Source organism: Leptodactylus fuscus, chromosome 5, assembly GCF_031893055.1.
Source record: "Leptodactylus fuscus isolate aLepFus1 chromosome 5, aLepFus1.hap2, whole genome shotgun sequence".
Taxonomy (NCBI): Eukaryota; Metazoa; Chordata; class Amphibia; order Anura; family Leptodactylidae; genus Leptodactylus; species Leptodactylus fuscus.
The window spans coordinates 38,205,700-38,217,548 of record NC_134269.1 but is presented as its reverse complement, the minus strand read 5'-3'; the positions used below and the strand labels follow the sequence as shown (position 1 = coordinate 38,217,548).

Sequence of the window (11,849 nt, the reverse complement as noted above, 5' to 3'; positions counted from 1 at the left end):
TTCAGGCCTTATTAAAGGCCGGAAAAGACGGGGAGATGTGGGGGTAAGTGCCCGTGTTAAGGGCCTCTTGGTGGGGGGGGAATGTATATCTTTGCAGACCCCTGATTACAGGGTTAGTTGTCTGGGCAGGTTGCCTCACCTGCTTTGATTGTGGCTCCGCCCACTTCCAGCCGGCCAGAATTAAGAGGCTGGCTGGCCTGGTGTCAGAGACCTTCCTGCAGTATCTGCTGAAGGCGTGCGATTGTGGTGTTCATTGATCTTGAACTCTTTTCCAGTTTGCAAACTTTATTGGGAACCGGCTGTGATGGCCGAGTGGTTAAGGTTTTGGACTCGAAATCCAATGGGGTCTCCCCGCACAGGTTCAGATCCTGTTCACAGCGCCAGCCCGGCTAGCTCAGTCGGTAGAGCATGAGACTCTTAATCTCAAGGTCGTGGGTTCGAGTCGCACGTTGGGCGCCAAGTCACCTCTCTGTCCGGTCTACAGGACCTGGTAAGATTTACCCTTTTTTTAAAAAAGCTGGTATGATGTCATGGTGACAGTGTTGCATGGTCTATTATCTCTCTCTGTAGGATATGTCATCCTCTACTACCCCTCCTGGGGATGGTAGGAGGAAAACCTCTTCCAAGAGGAAACATCTTTCCTGCTTCGATTGCGACACACCGCTCCCTGATGGTAGGTAGCGGCTTGAAAGGTTGTGCCCTGCGGGGTACTACTGGTCCTATAACTTGCCTATTTTCAGGCTATGAGTGGGCCCGTTGTCGCGGGTGCAGAGGTCCTCCACCTGTGGAGCCCTCTCCCAGAGATATGATGGCATGGGTCAAGGAGATGGTGAGTTTGGGCATCGCTTGGGTAAATAGTTTTTCCCTTGCTTGTACTCTCCTTTTTGTTTTGCAGGATGATTCCCTCAAAGGGATCCATTGCACCTTGTCTCAGCTCACCAGGAGACCATGCTCTGAGCTCCGTTCCTCGTCTCTCCCCCCCCCCCCCTTGTAACACCTGCGGGTGGCAGAGGATGATTCCTCCGAGGACAACTCAGTTATTCCAGCAGAACTGCGTTCCATTATGAACAAACGGGCAGGCTGCTGAAGTCCATCCGGTCTACAGTGGGCCGAGATGTTGACGGGGAAGCCTCCACGTCTGCCTCTGGGGGACATATTGCCTTCCATGCGGACGCCACGCTGACCGACCTTATGGTGCAGCAGTGGAAACAGCCAGAGAAAGGACATTCACTTTCCAGGATCTTCAAGTGGGATTCCTGGGGGCCTCCCCCGAAGGTGGATTTGGCCGTAGCAAAGCTGTCCCGCAGAACCTGGTGCCCTTGGAAGATGGTTCAAATCTTCAGGACCCTCTGGATCGTAGGGCGGACTCCGTTCTGAAGAAGGTCTACTCAGCTTCCTCCGCGCAAGCCTCTGTGGCCATAGCCTCCTCTATGGTTGGTGACTTTTTCCGCAACCGCTTAGCCGCCTTGGAGCGGGATATAGACTTGGGCATAGACAGAGATGAGATTCTGGCCTCTATGAAAAGAGTTCATAGGGCTGCAGCTTATTTGGCGGAATCCTCCTGCCATCAATTTAAAATCTCTGCCAAATCCATGGCGTTGTCTACTGCGGCCCGTAGACCCCTTTGGCTAAAGCCTTGGCGGGCAGATTTTGCGTCTAAAGCAGCACTCTGTGCTCTCCCCTTTGAGCCGGGAAGGGTGTCTGGCCAAAGCTTAGACGCCATTATGGAGGGATTAGCTGAAGGTAGGGGAAGGTCCCTACCTCAAGCATCCAGGGGCAGACGTGCTCCCCCTAGAGGCAGAGGTTCTTCCTCTAATTATAGACGCCCTTCCCAACAACGGCGTTTTAGATATCGCCCTAGGGGAGCTGGTCGTGGCGCTTCCAAGGAGGACACCAAGAGGAAGCCTGAGTTTTGACGTGGGGCAGCTCCCTGTGGCCCCCCTTCCTGTGGGAGGACGTCTTTCCTCCTTTTCCAGAGCATGGTTCACCCATATCCAAGACCCATGGGTGTTGAAGATCATACAACATGGGTATCACATCGACTTTCATCTTCCACCTCCAGATCGGTTCGTTTCCACCCGAACTCTTCCACCTTCTCAGCAGGCCAGTCTAGAAGCCTTGGTTGCCGAATATGTTACCAAGGGCGCCCTGGAGAAGGTACCAGCCTCAGACCTCGGTCTGGGAGTCTACTCCCCCGTCTTTCTGGTCCCCAAGTTCACCGGGGGCTGGAGGATGATAATAGATCTGAGGTACCTCAATCGGTTTATCAGGAAGAGGTCATTTCGAATGGAAACCGTGGATTCCGTGGCTGTGTTTCTTCAGCCAGGAGAGGTGATGGTTACCCTCGATTTGAAGGACGCCTATCTACATGTCCCCATTGCTCATTTCCACAGGAAGTTCCTCAGGATTGCCGTCGCTATGGCCGGCCACAGGGAGCACTATCAATTCACAGCTCTGCCATTCGGCATCACATCCGCCCCACTGGTATTCACCAAGGTGATTTCTCCGGTCGCCGCGGCCCTCAGACTTCAGGGTCTTTTCATCGTCCCTTATCTAGACGACTGGCTACTGAAAGCTCAGTCTCCTGCTGCTCTCCTCCAGCAGCTCAACCTTGCCATCAACTTCCTACAGGAGTTAGGATTATCAATTGGGAGAAGTCCGAAATCGTTCCATCCACCTGAAGAAAATTCCTCGGATTTATAGTGGATTCAGAAGCGATGCAGATCTTCCTCTCCAGTCCAAGGAAGGAAAGAATCCAAGCCAGTGCACGATTCCTATTGCGCACTCGGCAGGTAACCATCCGGACCGCCATGAGAGTCCTGGGCCTGATGTCATCCTCGGCCAGGGCGGTGCCTTGGACTTTATGGCATTTGCGTCCCCTGCAGATGGAAGTGTTGAGAACCTGGAACAGGTCTCCACGGGGATTGCACAAGAAGATCTGCCTTTCTCCCGCTACCCGTCTTTCCCTCAGATGGTGGATACACCTGAAAGACGGAAGGTCCACGGCCCCGACAGTGTGGACCCTGTTGACAACAGATGCATCCCAGTGGGGATGGGGAGCCCATTGTCAAGACAAAACTGTACAAGGACGATGGAGATGTCCGGTGCTGGGGTCATCCAATCTCAAGGAACTCAGAGCAGTGTACCTGGCCCTAGTACACTTTGCCCCAGAATTGAAAGGCAAGTCTGTCAAAAACCGGTCAGACAATATGACGGTGGTAGTCTATATAAACAAACAAGGGGGCACCAGGTCACCAACCTTGCTGAGAGAGACGAATCTCATATTTGCCTAGGCGGAGAAGAATCTGGTCCAGTTATCCGCTGTTCATATAAAGGGCTCCCTGAACATAGTAGCGGATCAGCTGAGTCAGGGTATTACCGTATCAGGAGAATGGTCTCTCAATCCAGACGTATTTCAACAGATCGTCCAGAGATGGGGTCTCCCGGAGGTCGATCTTATGGCTACCCGACTCAACGCCAAGGTGGGGACCTTCTGCTCTCTGTACCAGGAGGACAATCCCTTGGCGGTGGATGCCCTGTCCATCCCATGGAGGTTCAGGCTGTTTTACATATTCCCTCCAATTCCAATCATACCGAAGGTATTGATAAAAATAAGACAGGACCAAGCCTCGGGAATAGCCATAATCCCGTTCTGGCCAAAAAGGGCTTGGTTTGCTCAGCTCATACAAATGAGTCAGGGCATATATTGGAGGCTTCCCCCACTCCCAGACCTGGTAACCCAAGGAGAGCTGAGATGCCAGGATCTGAGGAGACTCAACCTGACAGCCTGGAGGTTGACCAGTCCCTATTGAGAAATAGAGGACTGTCACAAGCCGTCTTGAAGACCCTATCCAGCGCCAGAGCAGATTCGACTAACAGGAACTACCGTCGAATAGGTAACATCTTTAATGCCTGGTGTCTGCAGCATCAAGTGGACTCCACCGATCCCCCTACGGAGGTGATCCTGGACTTCCTTCAAGACGGACTAGACAGAGGTCTTGCTGCGGCCACACTCAAGGTACACGTAGCGGCCCTGTCCGCCTATCTGGGGAGGCGTTTGTCTCAGGATCCTTTAGTGAGCACCTTTATTAAAGGGGCAACTAGGCTGAGACCGGTGGTAAACACCCCTGTCCACCAATGGGACCTTATTCCGGTCCTGAACGCCCTATGTGGCCAGCCATTTGAACCTCTGGAAGAGGTCTCCCTCAAGTCGCTAACCGGCAAAATGGCGCTGCTATTGGCAGTCACACCTGCCAAACGCGTTAGTGAACTACAAGCTTTGTCCGCTGAGGAGCCATATACCACCTTTTTCTCTGACCATGTACAGCTTAGGTTCCTCCCTGGGTTTCGTCCCAAGGTGCCATCTGCTGTAAACAGGAACCAACTGATTTCCCTTCCAGTATTTTTTTCCGTTCCCTTCTTCTGCTGAAGAAGAAAGATGGCACAAGCTGGATGTGGTTAGATGCCTGCAGATCTACTTGCAGCGCACTCGCCCCTTTAGGTGGACTGAAAACCTGTTGGTCAGCTACACGGGGAAAAACAAGGGCGCCAAAGCCGCCAAAGCTACAATATCACGGTGGGTTACCGAGACTATTAGAGTCGCCTATACCGCCCAAGGGCTGTCGGCTCCATCTTTCCTTCATGCCCATTCAACCAGGGCAGTGTCCACTTCACGGGCAGAAAGAAGTGCTTTGTCTGTGGACCAAATATATGCAGCTGCCTCTTGGGCATCTGAATCCACCTTCATTCGGCATTACCGCCTGAAGGACCAAGTGGCAGATTCCACTGCCTTTGCCCAGACCAGTTTAAGTTCGGTCATGGGTTTGTCCCACCCATCTTGGGGACCTGCTTGCTATATCCCCACATTGTGCCGCTGTTGAGGACGACAGGGAACGAGTGATTATGAAGATAATCTTGTTTCCCTTAGTCCTAACAGCGGCACAAGATTTCCCACCCTGGGAATCATATCTTATGTATAAAACTGTATATAAATGTAATGGAGGTACTTTTGTATTTACACGCAGAGGGGAGGTTCTTGTGCCCTCTTATAGGGCCTGCCACGCATTTGATTGGCTAATTAAATATCCGCCTGTCCTACCAGCACACAGGGGCAGAAATACCCCACATTGTGCCGCTGTTAGGACTAAGGGAAACAAGATTATCTTCATAATCACTCGTAAGAAAGGCCACTCTTCTCCTACCTTTAGATGTCTTCTCCACGCCACCGTTCGGTTAAAAATCAGTTTTCCGTCAGTATGCAAATGAGTTCTCTCGCAGCACTGGGGGGCGGTCCTCAGCGCTCAAACAGCACTGGGGGCATCCCCAATGCTGCCAGAGAACTCTCTCCAGCGCCACCTCCATCTTAGTCAGCAACAGCCTCTTCATCTTCTTCTTCCGGCGATGAGGGTTACACATGTACAGTCGGCTCTGCCATCAGGCCGCAGGCAGAGCCGAGTGCACATGCTGGCGGCCATTTTTTTGGTGGCCGCTTACGCAAGCATGCGCAATACGCTCTGTACTCCATAAAAATACAGGAGCGTACTGGGTATGCTCACGTTAGTGGCCACAAAAAAAATGGCCGCCGGCATGTGCCTGCAATCCGATGGCAGAGCTGACTGTGACCCCAGCCGGAAGAAGAAGATGAAGAGGCCGTTGCTGATGAAGATGGAGGCGGCGCTGGAGAGAGTTCTCTCGTAGCATTGGGGACGCCCCCAGTGGCGCGAGAGAACTCATTTACATACCGACGAAAAACGGATTTTTAACCTAATGGCGACCTGGAGAAGACATCTAAAGGTCGGAGAAGAGTAGCCTTTCTTAAGGCTATTCCGACGTGTCAACTAGAAAAAAAGTTTTAAATGGTAGAATCCCTTTAAGTTAATATTATAGTAAAAATGTATCAGAATTATTTCAATACTAGCTTTTACCCGCGACTTCGTCTGCGGTGATTTGAGAATTGGGCGGACACAGACGTGTGAAACTGTAAAAGTGCTTGAAAAAGTTTGGTGGGCTAGCAAATGTGATGTGTTGTATTGTGTATGTAGTGATACAGACAATGTGATGTGTTGTATTGTGTATGTCGTGATACAGACAATGTGATGTGTTGTATTGTGTATGTAGTGATACAGACAATGTGATGTGTTGTATTGTGTATGTCGTGATACAGACAATGTGATGTGTTGTATTGTGTATGTCGTGATACAGACAATGTGATGTGTTGTATTGTGTATGTCGTGATACAGACAATGTGATGTGTTGTATTGTGTATGTCGTGATACAGACAATGTGATGTGTTGTATTGTGTATGTCGTGATACAGACAATGTGATGTGTTGTATTGTGTATGTCGTGATACAGACAATGTGATGTGTTGTATTGTGTATGTCGTGATACAGACAATGTGATGTGTTATATTGTGTATGTAGTGATACAGACAATGTGATGTGTTATATTGTGTATGTAGTGATACAGACAATGTGATGTGTTATATTGTGTATGTAGTGATGCACACAATGTGATGTTATATTGTGCATGTAGTGATGCAGACAATGTGATGTGTTATATTGTGTATGTAGTGATACACACAATGTGATGTTATATTGCATACCTCCCAACTTTTGAAGAACCGAAAGAGGGGCAAAATGTGCTGCGCGCGTAGCGCGCCGCGGCAAATTTAGCCCCACCCACTTTTGTGTTGACTCCGCCCACTCGTTAATTTTTCATGTGCCCGCACACAGTATAATCCTCCTACAGTCACCCGTAAATTATATGTCCCCCCTCTATCTCTCCCCCAGTTTCATATACACCCTTCATCTGCCCCCAGATTCATGTCCTCTCCATCTCTGCCCCCAGATTCATGTCCTCTCCATCTCTGCCCCCAGATTCATGTCCCCTCCATCTCTGCCCCCAGATTCATGTCCTCTCCATCTCTGCCCCTAGATTCATGTCCCCCCATCTATGCCCTCAGATTCATGTCCCTCCATCTCTGCCCCCAGATTCATGTCCCCCCATCTATGCCCTCAGATTCATGTCCCCCCATCTCTGCCCCCAGATTCCTGTTCCTCCATCTGTGCCCCCAGATTCCTGTCCCTCCATCTGTGCCCCCAGATTCATGTCCTCTCCATCTCTGCCCCCAGATTCATGTCCTCTCCATCTCTGCCCCCAGATTCATGTCCCCTCCATCTCTGCCCCCAGATTCATGTCCCCTCCATCTCTGCCCCCAGATTCATGTCCTCTCCATCTCTGCCCCCAGATTCATGTCCCCCCATCTATGCCCTCAGATTCATGTCCCCCCATCTCTGCCCCCAGATTCATGTCCCACATCTCTGCCCCCAGATTCCTGTCCCTCCATCTGTGCCCCCAGATTCATGTCCTCTCCATCTCTGCCCCCAGATTCATGTCCTCTCCATCTCTGCCCCCAGATTCATGTCCACTCCATCTCTGCCCCCAGATTCATGTCCCCTCCATCTCTGCCCCCAGATTCATGTCCTCTCCATCTCTGCCCCCAGATTCATGTCCCCCCATCTATGCCCCCAGATTCATGTCCCACATCTCTGCCCCCAGATTCCTGTCCCTCCATCTGTGCCCCCAGATTCATGTCCTCTCCATCTCTGCCCCCAGATTCATGTCCTCTCCATCTCTGCCCCCAGATTCATGTCCACTCCATCTCTGCCCCCAGATTCATGTCCCCTCCATCTCTGCCCCCAGATTCATGTCCTCTCCATCTCTGCCCCCAGATTCATGTCCCCCCATCTATGCCCTCAGATTCATGTCCCCCCATCTCTGCCCCCAGATTCATGTCCCACATCTCTGCCCCCAGATTCCTGTCCCTCCATCTGTGCCCCCAGATTCATGTCCTCTCCATCTCTGCCCCCAGATTCATGTCCCCTCCATCTCTGCCCCCAGATTCATGTCCCCTCCATCTCTGCCCCCAGATTCATGTCCTCTCCATCTCTGCCCCCAGATTCATGTCCCCCCATCTATGCCCTCAGATTCATGTCCCCCCATCTCTGCCCCCAGATTCATGTCCCACATCTCTGCCCCCAGATTCCTGTCCCTCCATCTCTGCCCCCAGATTCATGTCCCCCATCTCTGCCCCCAGATTCATGTCCCTCCATCTCTGCCCCCAGATTCATGTCCCCACATCTCTGCCCCCAGATTCCTGTCCCACATCTCTGCCCCCAGATTCCTGTCCCTCCATCTCTGCCCCCAGATTCATGTCCCCACATCTCTGCCCCCAGATTCATGTCCCTCCATCTCTGCCCCCAAATTCATGTCCTCTCCATCTCTGCCCCCAGATTCATGTCCCCCATCTCTGCCCCCAGATTCATGTCCCCCATCTCTGCCCTCAGATTCATGTCCTCTCCATCTCTGCCCCCAGATTCATGTCCCCCATCTCTGCCCCAATGTCATGCCGTCCTCTCCTTCATCTGCCCCCAGATTCACGTTCCACCTCCACATTAAACTTACCTTCTCCTCCGCTCCCTCGCCGCCTCTCTCGCTGACACATGCGGCTGAAGGAAGGAGCTGACACAGGTCAGCTCCTCGCTTCGCCGCTGCCCGCCTCTCTCCCTGACACACGCGGCTGAAGCTGCTCGCGTGCTCGCTTCGCCGCTGCGTCTCTCTCTCTCGCTGACACATGCGGCTGAAGCGAGGAGCTGACCTGTGTCAGCTCCTCGCTTCGCTGCTGCCGCCGGCTCCTGGCGTGTACATCGCGTCTACAAGCCAGGAGCCGGCGGCAGCAGCGAAGCGAGGAGCTGACACAGGTCAGCTCCTCGCTTCAGCCGCATGTGTCAGCAAGAGAGAGACGCAGCGGCGAAGCGAGCACGCGAGCAGCTTCAGCCGCGTGTGTCAGGGAGAGAGGTGGGCAGCGGCGAAGCGAGGAGCTGACCTGTGTCAGCTCCTTCCTTCAGCCGCATGTGTGTTCAACTCAGATGTGCGTCCTCTGGACGCAGATCTGAGTTGAAATCGGGACATACCTCCCTCCAACCGGGACCACGGGACATGTCACCCAAATCGGGACTGTCCCGCGGAAATCGGGACGGTTGGGAGGTATGATATTGTGTATGTAGTGATACAGACAATGTGATGTGTTATATTGTGTATGTAGTGATACACACAATGTGATCTGTTATATTGTGATGTGAGTGAGTAGAGTGAGGGCTACTCCTGAGGTGACAGTAAGGAGTGTGCAGGCAGGTTGAGGCAGGAAATGCCAGGCAGTGTGTGTGAGTCTATAGCTGGGGCTAGGAGTCCTGCTTTTGTGAGTCTCCTGCTAGGAAGCCATGTTGTTTAGTGGCACCAAAAGTAGCCTGTGACTCAATCCTAAGGGAAAGCTATGTTTGTGGAAAATTGCACGCAAATCCGTCCAGGCGTTTTAGCGTGATTGAGGAACAAACTCCCAAACTCACAAACATCCAAACACACAAACTTTCACACTTATAATATTAGTAGGATAATAATTTGCCCAGAATCTGAAAAGCATTTGCCTCATATGTTTAGAATGGATTTGGGATAAGTTGCAGAACCTCAAGAAGACTATCTTCTTGCTGTCTGTACACACTACTGGCTTCTCACACCAGCATATTGCCAGCCAGACCTCCCTGTCCTTGGCCATTGCCTCAAGTCAGCACCTGAGACTGCTCAGCCACCTTGAGGGACCAGCTACCTAAATTGTGTCCCCTCCCTATGGCAGTGAGCTTGGTGCCCATCCAATGCCCTTACTGCCGTGGGGGCCAACAGTTCTCCTCAAAGACAGCCTAGCACTCCAATTCCACCAAGAAAAAGTAGGGCTCCTCTCTTACCCCCTACTTTTCCACCCCACAAACATTCCCTTCTATTTGCAGACGCCTAACTTACTACTCCTCTTGCTAAGACCCTACAACTCCCTTGTCCCATACTAGAGCCTCTAAAACCTCTCTCACCACCATCTTGGGAAATAGCAAAGGCTCATCACTGTACCATAAAACACCAACAGCAAATCTACCTCTCTGTGCCAAAGAGCTCACCAGAAACCACACCAAAGTCCCAAACATTTCGTGGGGGTTCAGCTGTGGATTCCACCCCAAGTTAGGTCATGGTACTTCTTATTTCAGTGAGGTGAAACAGCAAGAACTGTAAAAAAAAAGTGCGATGTTTCCAAGTGAAATAAATGGGAGATGGATTTGGAAAACACCTCAAGATCAGCATTAAAAAAAAACGAAGTACTTAGTGGTAGAAATGGCTGGCTTTCTTTGAATCCAGCGCTGGAGTCCTGGGTTCGAATCCCGCCAGGAAAAACATCTGCAAGGAGTTTGTATGTTCTCCCTGTGTTTGTGTGAATTTCCTCCCATTCTATAAAGACATACTGATAGGGGAAAATGTACATTGTGATCCCTATATGGGGCTCACTATCTACATTTAAGAAAGAAAATGGCTGGCTTTCACCACAGATTTTCAACCATACTAGACAAGGTTTGCTGGCATTTTTCTGGGAGAACAACACATTGGGCAGCCATGCCCCTTCCTGGCTCGTTGAAGGATGGAAGCACGAAGAATGTGTCGGCCATGCCCTTTTTGTGTGACAGACACATACCGTGTCCGTGTCACACAGAGAACAGCCCAGGCCTGGCAGATTTGCCAGATCTTCTGGGAGGTCTCTCCTTATCATGTGGCCCCAGCCTACAGATGGACTCAAAATCCATTTGTTTAACTCGTAAAACAGACATTGGAGCAAGCAAATTTATTAGGAGGGGCATGTAGTATTTAACTTACTTTATCTGTGTATTAATGTGAAGGTTATAATCATGTAATGTATGAAAAACATTGTTATCCTTAAAAGCTGAATGCTAGATATAGTTGCTTATACTTGAAACTGGTATACTGTTATATGATAAGATGGCACCTGTATCCAAGATGGGTGCAAGAAAAACAAATGCTTGGCTTGCTGCTAGAAGACAGCGCCCCAAGGTTACCACGCAGGACCGGGAGTAGCTGGCCATACATGGCACTGCTTAAACTTTTTCTGTTTGATTGGGTTGTGCCATACCAATCAGGTATGAATATGAAACTTACATTGTTGTTATATCACTTCCGTTCTCCACTATTTAACCCCCGTTGTCTTAAATAAAAGTGTCTCAGTGCACACTCTCTTCACTAAGAGAGGAGTTAATACCAACATTTTGTGTCTGGTATCAATGCCTCGTCACTAGCCCATAGCTCATATCAATTAGGACAATGACAGTTACCCAGGATCATTAGTCAATTAGTCATAAACAAGGCTTTGACCTTATCATTAATAGTAATAAATGCCCCTTTAATACCTCCTGAAACCTCCAGTGCTCAATTTCTCCCAGCCATGCAGCCCGTTACTGGCCTCAGCAGTACACCACTGAGTCCCATTTATAGGCTGCAGTAGCCATACGGTGTCACTGGTGCTGCGTTGCAGCAAAAAAACAGTGGGGAGCAGCAGAGTCTGAGCTCCAGAGTAGAAGGAAATTCAGCAGGCAAATATTGCCCTGTATGATTTGCTCTGACACCCACCAACCACCCTCCCCACGCATTTTTTTTTTCTGCCCTTTAAGGCTGGTCTTACACGACCGTAGTTTTGCACCGCAAATGGTCCGTAATTGCGGGTTCAAAATTGCAGACTATTTACGGTCCCATAATTTTCTATGAGGCCTCTTACACGATCGTAGATTTTGTCAGTGGTGTGGTGCGCCGCAACCGTGGTCCGGACAGTATACCGCATGTCCATAATGGCCGTGCTTTTACGGCACAGCACGGCACGGCACGAAAGGTCCAATAGAAGTCTATGGGCGCGTGCATTTTTGCGGATATACACTGAAAATATATCAGTGTATATCCGCAATTGCG

At 50.6% G+C, this 11,849-nt stretch overlaps 1 non-coding gene across 1 annotated transcript; it reads left to right on the top strand.

The window, feature by feature from the left end:
• The first annotated feature begins 298 nt into the window (after nucleotides 1-298).
• Nucleotides 299-380, top strand: TRNAS-CGA (transfer RNA serine (anticodon CGA)). The gene has a single exon. It is a non-coding gene; the product is annotated as a tRNA-Ser (tRNA).
• The last annotated feature ends 11,469 nt before the right edge of the window (nucleotides 381-11,849 follow it).